Source organism: Vulpes vulpes, chromosome 4 (genome assembly GCF_048418805.1).
Source record: "Vulpes vulpes isolate BD-2025 chromosome 4, VulVul3, whole genome shotgun sequence".
NCBI classification, from domain to species: domain Eukaryota; kingdom Metazoa; phylum Chordata; class Mammalia; order Carnivora; family Canidae; genus Vulpes; species Vulpes vulpes.
The window spans coordinates 140,636,967-140,649,698 of NC_132783.1; the positions used below are offsets into that span (position 1 = coordinate 140,636,967).

Consider the following 12,732-nt stretch of genomic DNA (forward strand, 5'->3'; position numbering starts at 1 on the left):
TTTATATTTTACCTGTCTCTATGCATCATTTCTTATAAGTACTTCTCTATCTGTAGGTACCACAAACAATTTATAACCATTTTTTCTATCTTTCATTACAGCATAAGGATGTAGATTTATGCTTCCAATATTGCTTAGCAGAAATTTAATTTGTTTATTATTTATTAAGGAATTTCCTTTAAAAATATGAAGTCATTTAAAGTAATCATGGTTGAAATTCTTAAAGACATAAAGAGAAGTGGAAGTTCACTATCAAAAAGAACGATTGAAACATTTTATATGGAATTAAGTTTTAGTCACAGACATTGGACTGGTGTTCTCAGAGCAACAGAACCCACAGGATATCCATATATATTTATATATGAGGATTTATTATGTGATTATGGAAGCTGAGAAATTCTATGATCTTTTTTCTGCAAGCTAGGGACCCAGAAGAGCCTTTGGTATAAGTCAGTCCAAGTTAGAAGGCCTAAAAGCCATGAAAGCTGATGGTGTAAATCCCAGCCGTGGGCAGGAGAAGGTGAAGGAGGGGTTCCAGCACATACAGTGAGGCAGGAAAATAGGGGTGAATTCCTCCTTCATCTGCCTTTCATCCCGTTCAGGTTCTTGATGAATTGGATGATGCCCAAGCAGAGAGGCAATCTCCTTCAAGGAGGAGTGCACCGATTCAAATGCTAATCTCATCCAAAAACACCATCACAGACACATCCAGAATTAATGTTTAATCTCAGCAAGTTGACACTAGAGTTAACCATCACACATAGGAAAGGAATTTAACACTTGAAAGAGTTTCATATTTTCTCACAACACACACACAATGTATTCTTGGGTATACAAACAATTTTGACAATAATTTATTATAAAATACTGGAATTGGATTTTACTGTAAACGAGCCAAATCTTTTATCCCTAAAAGTGAGTTTGGAGGGCGCCCTGGCTGGCTCAGTTGGTTAACCATCTGCTTTCATCTCAGGCCATGATCCCAGGGTCCTGGGATTGAGTTGGGAGTTGGGTTCCTTGCTCAGTGGGGAGTCTGCTGCTCCCTCTGCCTTTCTGCTCTGCTTGTGATCTCTCTATCACTCTCTCTTTCTCTCAAATAAATAGACAAAATGTTTTTTTAAAAAGTGAGTTTAATATTTCTTCTTGAGCTAAGGTAGAAAAGCTAGAAATACAGTACTTTTTTTTTCCTAGTGGAAGAGAGCTAGATGCTCTTGCATATATTAAGTGAACTACAGGAAATAATTTACCATTATATACTTCAGTTGCCCAATTGATAAAAGAATATATTGCTTGCTACCAACTTAAATCACATATATAACCTGAAAGTCTGTCCATAAAATAAACCCAGGCCAAACTTCCACTTTTAATAATGCCTCTGAAATTTCCGTGGGCCCTGATTCTTTGATTTGAATCATAGATAAAATACATAGAGGACTTTGATTTTCTTTAACTGCAGTTAATGAGTCATAATTTGCATTTTTCATCTAGTGAGTTAAAAAGAAAGTTTGGTTTTCTAGTTCCTCACTTTCAAGTAGGTAAATTGAAATGCCGGTTGGCATCTTGCAAACAAGCACAGATCAAGGCTCCATTGGACAATACCAAATGTAAAATCGATTATTATTTTTCCAAGACAAAAATAAATCAGAGCCCTATGATGTTGGGTTTTGTTTTTTCAGGATGTGTTTTCTAGGATCTCTGATTAAATGGGGAATTAGGGACTCTTCTGCTGTACCGGTCATGCAACGGTGAGTGAACATGTGATGAGAGTGAAAACAAAAGAATTTATATTTCATTTCTAGTTTTCCTTAGGTTTTGGAATTAGAATGTTCTTCAATGCATACTTTACTATTTTGTTAATAAACTTCTTACAGCTTCTGACTTTTTAAAAATATCTCACAATCAAGTGTAATTTGTACTAAAAATGTTCAGGAATATAGTATATTATATGAAAAGGTGCCATTAGAGACATGTGATTCAAAGTAATTTGTTAAACATATAAAATTTAAACTTATATTCCTGGGAACTTTGGTAAATGCATCTGAATCGAATTGTACCTAGAGGCATATTCGATATTTTATCTCCAGTCTCTCCATATGGACTAAATTTAATGTCTAAATTAATTTTATTGAATGCAATTTGAACATGTGTCTTTATAGCTCAGCAACGTTCCATCTTACTTTCCTGTATTTTTCATTAAATTTCAGACATCAGTATTTTCTAGCAATACTATGTATGTATTACCATTGAGTTCTTTATTTCACAGTTTTGGGTCTTTGCTTTTTCTACAATTCATAAATTTGATGCTATTGAAATGGTTTACTTCCCTAATGATCAACTTTATGTATTTTTCTTTTCTGTTTCCATCCTGACATCTAAAACTTAGAAATATATGTCTTGGTAAAGTGGTAAATTGGTAAATTTATTGAAAATAATCTGCACAAGTTCATATGTTAACTGTTAGATATGTGGAATTATTTTTCAAAGCAGTTTTTGCTTATATGTGCCTCACTTATTGTTTTTCCCATCTTCTCCTGACATATGTAATGACTCTGAGGAGAGAGTAATCTAATTCAAAAATACTATTTCTCATTCTACCTTGTGATTATTGTCTATGATATGTTAGACACTTTACACAATCAAGAAGGAAAAAATAAGCAAGACTGAACCATTTCTGCTTTTAAAGAACTTAAGCTTGCTTTTACATTATGATATCAAAATAAATAGCATGCTATTCCATTGAAACCCCTTTTAATATCTAGCGAGCTATGTAAATAAAGAACAATGAGGTCAGATTCTAGGCATTTAGTAAAATTTAAAATTAAATTCTGGTTTTTTTCACTAAACAAACCAAGATCAAAATATCTCAACCACAGAAATCTGTTTTCATGGTGATGATTTTTAAAACACCTTTAGGCATTCAGAGATCTTAACAAATATATGTTTATTTGAAATTAGTGAAAAAAGAATTTTGCCATTTGGGATCGGTTATATAAGCAAACAATGATGGCAATCAATACGGTAAGAGTCATACTGCAAACTCTTGAAAGGTAACCCAAAATATTTCATTGCCAAATGAATTTTTCTTTCTTTTTTTGATTTGGTGGAGAAAGTTTGTTTGCTTGTTTTTCATAATTTACCTTTTTAACTAGGACATTTTTTTCTTTCAGATACACATACAAATACTAATGTTTCAAAATCGCAAGGTGTAAGATTCTGTGCAGTGTATGTTTGACACCTTTTACACACACATGCAGACATGCAAAAGGGAAGGCAAATTTTAAGATCACACTAAACTAGTGTGGATATACTAATTTGAAAGAATTTCCTTTTGTGGAAGAACCCATACAATCTCTGTCAAAATCCATAAAGAGGCTTTGAATTTAGAGCCAATTTTCTGACATTGACACAAAAAAATGTAACTAATGGACCATATCTCTTGACTGGCTTCCAATTTATTCATTTAATCTAATCTAGAGGACGTAGATGAATTTATATTCCTGATATAAGAATTTCATCTGGAATTCTGAGTGCCTGGTGAAGTATATAAGATCAGGCCCTTGGATTTAAAAATAAAAAACCTTCTTAAATATCCTTGAGCTGCAGAACTATGAAAAATATTGTTTTTATTGCAGTATGATTGAAGCTAGGCTATCAACAAATATTTAAACTAATTAACAAGCTCATCAGTGACACTTCTGGTGGGTAATCTAAAGTAAGTCAACAGTTGCAGTAGATGTGACAAATGGTATAAAGAGAAAGCTACGGACCATACTGTATTGAATACTCTAAACAAAAAATTATACCTTATAAGAAAATTAATTATTAACTTTAAGCTTATCTAGCTCTATTCTACCAAAATTTTTAAAATTATAGATAATGCATTTATGAAAGCCTTAAATTTTGTTTCATATACTCATTTTTTGTTTGTATTCTGATTTTATTGACATTTTTGTAGGCTCACATGAATATGAAAGATTCCTAAAAAAAAAAAAAAAGAAAGTTTCCTAAAGGTTCTCTCTGTGTTCTAATCTCTGAAAAATAAAATAATAAAAATATAACTATATCATGCAAAATGTTATCTTTATGAGAAAGTAACTTGAACATTAGTTACAGTTCAAAATACTGGGTCCATGTTTCTCAAGGGATTCCTATTTATAACTTTTCAACCAAAGAAAATGTATTACTTATTTAAAATTTAACAGTTATATTCTCAAAAAGGAAGAAAAAGTACCTACAAGCTAGATTTCACTGCTAAAAATTTTATTATAAAATATTCTTATTTATTTTAATTAATACACATTTTTTCTTTAAAATTACTAGACATATTTATCAGGGTATTGTTGGATGGCTAAATAACATTAAGGAATTTCTTTTAAAAAGTGAGCATTTTATTTTATCATGGCATATTCAAAGTAGATAGCATGGCTGGAAAAGTGAAATTACTACAACTACCTAAACAAATGATATATAAAGTACAAAAATATCCTCTAGCTCTCAATAGATTTTATGGTCAATTAATTCTTGAAATTTACCAATAAAATTGCTCTTTGCAAAACTGCTACAAATATGGGGAAATAAATTAATTAGATCGTGTTTACTAGGCCAGTAAGACTTGAGGAAATAACAGTTGTGATCCTAAAATTAAGATATATGTTATAGGTGGACTATTAATTGCATTCTTGCTAGAGGAAAAAAACCCACATTTTATCATGGAAGCACATATCCTTAGGCTGGATAGAGGCCGAAGGATAGGCCTAATTTTTTTTCTAATTTTTTTCTCTAAATATGTTGTGTAAAAAGCAATATGAAAAATTGAATGACCATAAAGTATCACCATTTGTTTGCATCTTGGCTTAGAAACAACTTTAAATGCTTTATCATTTTGAGGAACTGTGTGAGCTCTCTGTATATTCATAAAAGAGAGCCAACTCCCTTGGAAATTGCCCAACCATCTTAATTATCTGGCCCAATTTATAAAATAGCATGCTGTGGTAGTCTCAAAGACATTGAAGACATTCAACTTTAAAAAGAATCCTGAAGGAATCACAGATGTATTAATGAGTCATGTAATTTAATCAAATATACACAGGTATATTTAATTCATACGTGTGAAAAACATATGTGTGATATATGCATTCGAGATCCCCTAGGAAAGGTAAAACCATTGTTAACCTCTCCCTCAAATTCAACTCTTTATGAATGTTACTTGTAAAAAGAAATCTGAAATGTTGCTAGGAAGAAAGAAATTATCTTAATTGTCTTACCAATATCCATTCACTTCATCTTCCTTATAAAGAGGTCTAGTTTATTTGTGTTGGCTGTTGGCTTATTCATTAGTAATCACATCTTCAGGTTCCCTTACAGTAGAGGAGATAATGAAATGAGATTCAAATCCTTAAAACAGGTTCAAAGTGTAAGCCTATGACATCTACCTACTTCAACATTCTGTCTTAATTGCCGACACAATACACAGAAATGGAACTGTTACCACGAGCTCTAAAGGACAAAAGTCCAAGCCAAGGTTGTTAGAAGAGGAAGCTAAAAAATAAAAGAGTATGTGATTCTAGTATTATTCAGCAGTTGCAGTGCAATGTGTATAAATAAATGCATGTAATTCCAACCAGGTCCACCGCACCCAACAACTGAGGCCTTCCTTCCCTCAATGGTGGGAAGTAATGGCATTGACAGTGCTCATCTGGGTCCTACTTGGGACCCTACTTCGGCTGGGATTTTCCCTCAGGTGAAGTGAGCTGCATTGTCCACAGCAAGCTCCCAAGAGCAACCGGAATCCAGTAACCAGATGATGTGGAGATGTGATGTAAAGCTCTACCCCCCCACCCCGTACCCCTGATTGAAAGAATGTTTAAGTGCTGTCCTGGCTCTACTGCTCCAATAGAAAATGCTGAAACCCTGGAAGCAACACAGTATAATTTTTGTCCTTCTGCCCATTCCTGCTCCCTTCATACCACCCCAGTGTTGATCATGAAAGCATTCTGAAATAACCTGCCTGCGTGCAAGTCCACAAGTCCCAAAGTAGGGGACTATGTAGGATTGAGGACATGATTGTGATACTGGAAGGAAAGCATGCATTTAATAATCATCTGCTAATCTTTAGCCTCTTTAGTAAAACAAAATAAAGCCTCGTGAGGTATCTAAGTTACTGCTATGCAGAAGCATTTGGATTATTTTAATATCCTTAAATGGATTACATTAAGTGGCAATTATTTAAAGATTATAACATAAGAAAAAATGTCATGTTTTGAAAATGAATTATATATAATGCAAAGAATAATAAATGCAAAATAATTTTGAAACGTTTATCTGAAATATTAAAAAAGAGTAATATTAACATTGCTACTGTTTTACACCAGATATATTTTAGTTCAATTAAGTCTTGTTCAAGCTCTTATATACTGTATAAAAATTCTCACAGATCTTGCCAATCCCCCAAATCCATATTTAGAGTGTTCCAGGTTTTCTTTTAAATGTAAAAAAAAATAAAGCAATCTCTAAAATATTTTAAAACATGCTTTACAGAGCAAGCCACATATAAATAATTAATGACAGGTACCAAGAAATAAGGGAGTGGGAGGTAAGTGAAAATAGAAAAGAAAACCTATCTGAGCTTTGACATAAAATGTTTATGGATTTAGCCAAAAGTAAAGAAGGCTAGTAGATTAGAGGCATACACCGTGCTTCAAAGCCTTTCAAAGTAAGCCAAATTCCTTTTAATATAAAGTTATCCTATATTTTATAGATAAACATCTACACTGGATATTGTTCCAAAGACCCCTCTGGTAAAGTATTCTTATTAACTTTATGTGATTATAGAATTTAAATAGACTTTATGATTCTTTTGTGTGACATAGAAAAAAATTAAGCATCAATAATATGTTTTTCCATTAATTCTATCAGGATGAATTCATCACTTGATATGTAATTCTTAAAAAAAAATTTAAAAAAGCTTTGATAAATAGAGCCTCTTGCCTCCCACACAAGCTCTAATAAAAGCATTAAAGTCATCTGCAAATGATAGCATGGTTTCCAGTTTTAATGTAATAAAAATCTAAATTGAAGTAGAGTTAGGAAGAGCTATTTCTTTTATCATATTTCCAGAAAAATGATTAGCATTAGTGGTCTCTTTTGTTTTCCTGTGAACCTCAGAAAGATAACTGAGCATTTATTGACTGTGAAAATAAATGGATGATAAAGCAGACAATCACAGAGTTTCTAAAAAGCTGATGAATAGAAAAAGTATGTTGTTAAGAGAAGAAGGAAAACAACCTCTCTTCTTTTACCAAAAAATTGTAAAGAATGGCACTGAAGCAAATGCAGTCCTTATTGCAATAAATGAGTAAAGCAATAATGGTCAAGTAAATATTTGTATTCTAATTTACCGTACCAATGGCTACTTATTAAATTACACCAAGGGACAATTTATCTCATAGTCAATTTTAATTAAAACATCTGTTCACACTCCAAGGTAGGCCATGAATGATTACATGCTTTCATGGCTCTTGTTTCTGTGTATTTTTATTCCAAATAAAATCAAAGATATTCATTAGGTATGATGGTATCTTAATTTGTTGGAATTAATTGATCTATATTATCAAATAATCGGAAGAAGGGCTAAATATAAGCCATAAAATATACAAAACAAATAATTTTGGAATCCAGGAAGACTTCCTTCTTAGGGTTAATCTGGACAGCCTGCTCATCCCATCAGCATCTCCTAATGGAAGACAAAAACCACATGTATCCCTGTTTATTTTTCATAAGGGAGCCGATGGTTTTATTCCAATAGGATATGAGTCAACACAAATAAAATTAAAATATCCTGACATGTAGTTTGGGAGACATAAATCCATGGCTAAGTGCATGTACAGGGGTATTTTTATTTCAAGTACTCTTAATTATTTTAATTTTTATATGATTAAATTAGAATGTTTTTGCAACTGGGCCATGTTAGCCTGAAGATCTTAACCAATTCTGAAATAATGTATTTTGAGTTGTACTGTAATAACTGAGTTGACAAGTAAAATAATAATTATTAATAATAATTATTAATAATTAATAATAATTATATACCTCATCATCTTAGGAAATAAGCTAAGAATAATAAAAATGTATTGATATATGATTTAAATATGTTTCTACAAGATATATTTCATATACTTTCTAATGTATCAATAAATCAGGCTTGTTGAAGTAACTATGTATTTTGGAGTAAACTGAAAACCTAAAATAATATTTATTCTGTGAACTAAAATTTGTGAATAAAATTATAGAAAAAATGAGCGATAAGAGATAAAGTTTAATTTTAACAAAGGCCTATATAACAAAGGCCTATATACTGCAATTTGAAATCTTTGCCTACAATAATGGCCAATAGCTTTCCAATCTCTTTAGCCATTTTTTTTTTTATCTAAACTTCTTTCCTTATTTCTTTGAACATCTTTATTTTTAATATTTGTTCCTTTGATTAAACATTCTTTAAAATTAGTGTGATAAGTAGAAGACAAAAAAGCCACTACCAAATATAAGCATTTTATTTCTAAACTATTTGAACAATTTAAACAATCACTTAGAACGGACAAAATAGTTTGAATCCCATAATCAAAATGTTAACGTGATTACATTATTTTATTACACGTGGTGATATTGGTACAAATTTGCACAGCTATAATTCTGCCAATAACACCTAATAATTTTAACATGTTTCGAGTTAGTGGCCTTTGCCCCAATTGCTCGCTGTTTGTGGGTTGACTTTTCCATGCCACATACTTTGCTCTGTTACCATTTATAATTAGGGTTGTCAGCAGAAACCCGAAAAAATTGCAGCGATCTTAGATAAGAGCTCAGCTGAGTATGTGAACTTGACTATGCAAAGTGGCCTTCAACAAATGCTTCCAAAATTAGAAGCGCGTTAAGTATTTTAAAATTTGAATTAGTATTGTATAAAAGCAATAATTGGCATGTATTTCTCAATTTCTATTTACACTTTTCAAGTGGAGACCCGATAATAAGGTCCTGCCCCTCCATCCAGTGAATTTGTCCTCAGTTTATGATCTAATTAGCCCATCAATCTACTTATGACATGGTTAACAGTCCGCCTTGCAGTAGAGAAGCCACATGGTGAAAACAGTTGGCGAAGTAACCCTCACTTCCTAATTTTTTTCTCTGTTCCAGGCAACACAAAGTTGAGTAGCAAGGAGAAAAGTGCAAGCTGATCCCTCAAGAGGAAAGAAATCCAGAGTGTTGACCTGTATTGGGTTACTTTCATTTTATCCTGTGCTGGTTCAACAGACCTGACTTCATTTTTCTTTATTCTCTGTGTCGCACTGGTTTTACTACTCTGATATCATTTGAATCACCAGATGACATTCCAAATGAAAAGTCTTTCTGTATGTAATATATTTTTTTTTTACAAAAATAAGGAGATTCCAAATGGGACAACGATTACATATACAGTTTAAATATTAATCTTTTACAGTGAGAAGGGGGCCATCGTCAAGTTGAGTGAGACCCACCTAAGGAAGATGTAAGAACATGTTAATGAGTTGGATTGTCATTGCTAAACTCAAGCAACTTTTACAGCCTGGAACAGATGGAAATGTTATTTAAGTATATGGCTGTAGCCCAGATATAAAATTAGTCCTAGGACTCAGCTTTGTTTTTATTGAGTGATTTTTAAGTTCTGTGAGCACAAAGGGCTTCACTGCAGTAAGTTTTAATTTGTTACATGAAGTGTTCCGCGACATTGTTTTGGTTTTTTTGTTGTTGTTGTTGTTTTTTTACAAAATGAGATATTTCAATTAAATGAACCTTACAAGTCTTAACATTAGTCATAAAGAACTCTAAATTACATGGCTAAGTATAATATAATATAAAGGGATGTGCAATTATTTTGTTGTAGTGTTTTCCTTTCTTTTGATGCTTCACAGCTATACATTTGGATGGTTTAGTTCAGTGTTGGAGGGATCTTGTTTCCCAAAATACTCATTATTATATAATCTAGTGAATCCTCTGTGTGAATTCAGCCATGACAATTACACATTTCATTTTTCAAATGAGCACTTAAATGTACTTTGAAGAGTTACATGGTAACTACCTGAGTCTTAAGATCCACTGCTAATCCCTTATTTAAGAAAAAAAATGGACCTTGAAGAAAAATATGAAGTCTATGATTACCTGTGGTTGCTTGTAGGACTTAGACAGCCAAAATTAAGTCTTTTTTTTAAAACTTTCTTCACCTAGGAAAAAGAATTAAGGGGCATTTTAAGTCTTCTTTTTTAAACTTTCTTCACCTAGGAAAAAGAATTAAGGGGCATTTAAGGTCAGCTTTTCAACATTGGACACTGTTGAGAGATTTAATTTTTCCTGTTTATATTTCAGAAGTAAAATCAATGTGTCAGGTGTTCCTTCCCGGACCACATATTGTGCAATTATGTTTGGAGTATTTAATAAATGCCTCTCTGCACCACCTCTTATATAAAACGCAAGCTCTGACAAGGTTTCCAGCTCATTTATTGACATTTTCCATTAATATAAAGATACTTTTATATTCTGAGAAACTAATCTATATGGCTTTCAGGCATATGGGTAAACTATACTGAAATATAGGGATGTTAATATTACAGTTATTCTCACCAAAATTGATGGCAATTTTCAGTGGTGAAGAAAGAATAATATATTTCTAGACATGTTATCACGCATACATGCATATCTGTGTGTTTGTGTTCTATTAATTTTGTTTCCGTGCAGATTTCCAGATGCCAGATAGTATAAAGACTACAGCATGGAGAGGAAATGAAATAAAAGCTGCAGAACCTTTACAAGTCTAATGCATGTTGAATACAGGTTTATAGCAAAATCTAGTATTATGTTCCATGGTGCCCACTGAGGTATTTTAACACACAAATTGCTTCGATCCATGCCTTTAGAAAATAACTAATAGCTGTGTTCTGAAGCACTTAGACCTTAATACATCAAATATTTTTGAAGAAAATGCCATTTTTCTTTTTTAAGAAGTTGTCTCCCACACTTCAAAGAGATAACCTCAAGTTTTGGCTCAATACATGAATCTAACATAAAGATTTTCTGCAAGTGAGTTTGTTCATCTCAGCAAAATTCATATAGGGCAATAATGAACATCTGAGGAAGTGCAGCACATCATTTAACACAATTCAATGTTGCAGCCTAGCTTGAAATGGAAGATGAAAAATCTTTTATTTTTATAGCAGAATCCCAGTTAAAGGGGCGCCAGAGTGGTTCAGTCGGTTGAGCATCTGCCTTCAGCTCGGGTCATGATTCCAGGGTCCTGGGATGGAGCCCCACACCTGGCTCCCTGCTCAGTGGGGAGCCTGCTTCTCCCTCTCCCTCTGCTCCCCCTGCTTGTGCTCCTGCTCTCACGTTCTCTCTCTCTCTCTTTCTCATTCTCTCTTTCTCTAACTCAAATAAATAAATAAAATCTTCAAGGAAAAAAAAAGAAAGAATGCCAGTTAAGGCTTAACATCAATAAAATACAGATACACACTTTGATTTATATATCCTTACTGTTAAATTTTTTATTTAAAATATTTCAAATAAATACATTTAAAAAATAAAAACAGCCATTCAAATGCATGCCACTACATATATATGTCTGTAGCTTGAGTGAAGACTATTTGAAATAATGGAAATCAGATTTAAGGTATTCACTTAAAATGAGATTGTTCAAGAGTAGGTAAGCCCTGGGACCTCCACCAAATCTGCTTCTCATCTTAAGTCTTGCGTGCACGTATGACACAGGAATCTAATGCTGTTTCCCCACTTCTGTTTGCTGAAACTCATCATAGAGATCCTACTTATGTAGTCTGTGATTGCAAAAACGAGGAGCTCTGGCTACAGACCCAGGGAGGAAAAACACACATTATTGCTAGCGTCTGAAGTCAACTGGCAATTTTACAATTTTCATTATAACTTATTCTGTTTTCCCCCATTTCTATGACCTCCCCTTTGTGGGAAATTAATCAATTATTAAACATCTCTAACATATTTAGATCTAATTGTATGCTTTAGTTTTCTAAAAGCAGAAACAAAAAAAAAACCCACAAAAAATAAAAATAAAAGCAGAAACATCTTAACAATTTTATGTTAAAAATATATTTTTAAATTTGTATTTATTTATTCATGAGAGACACAGGGAGAGTGACAGAGACACAGGCAGAAGAAGACCAGGCTCCATGTAGGGAGCCCGATGCGGGACTCGATTCCCAGGCCCCAGGATCATGACCTGAGCCAACAGCAGACACCCATCCGCTAAGCCATCCAGGCATCCCTAAAAATCTATCTTAAAAGTTAAATCTTATCAACTATTAATCAGTTCATATTGATCTAATAAACTATTAAATAAACTAATGAACTAAACTAATAAACTATCTAATATATTATGGATATTAAATTTAATGACATAATCAAACACCATCCACAAATTTAGTAACAACTCCCATAAATTAAAACCATAAGTCCAAATCCTCTAAATTGGAAATATAAGCCTATTCTATTAGATTTTTACTTTTGTCAAATTATCCTAAACATTGCATGTATTAATTATATATATAAATTTCCCTTGACTTAATACAAAAATAATAACTATGTGTATTTAATGAGCATCATCATGTTTATATATTTATATATATATATATTATGTGGTAGGTGCTGATGACATGTAACAAGGAAAAAATATTGTTC

General features: G+C 32.5%; 1 protein-coding gene across 1 annotated transcript in view; it reads right to left on the reverse strand.

Annotated features, from left to right (window-relative positions):
* LOC140598763 (uncharacterized) overlaps positions 1-12,732 on the reverse strand; it is a 141,256-nt gene that overhangs the window by 2,757 nt on the left and 125,767 nt on the right. The window contains exons 6-8 of the mRNA XM_072757297.1: positions 10,299-10,307; positions 10,192-10,243; positions 5,265-5,357 (exon numbers count right to left, since the gene is read on the reverse strand). The gene's annotated coding sequence lies outside the window, so the exon portion shown is untranslated. The remainder of the gene's footprint in view (positions 1-5,264; positions 5,358-10,191; positions 10,244-10,298; positions 10,308-12,732) is intronic.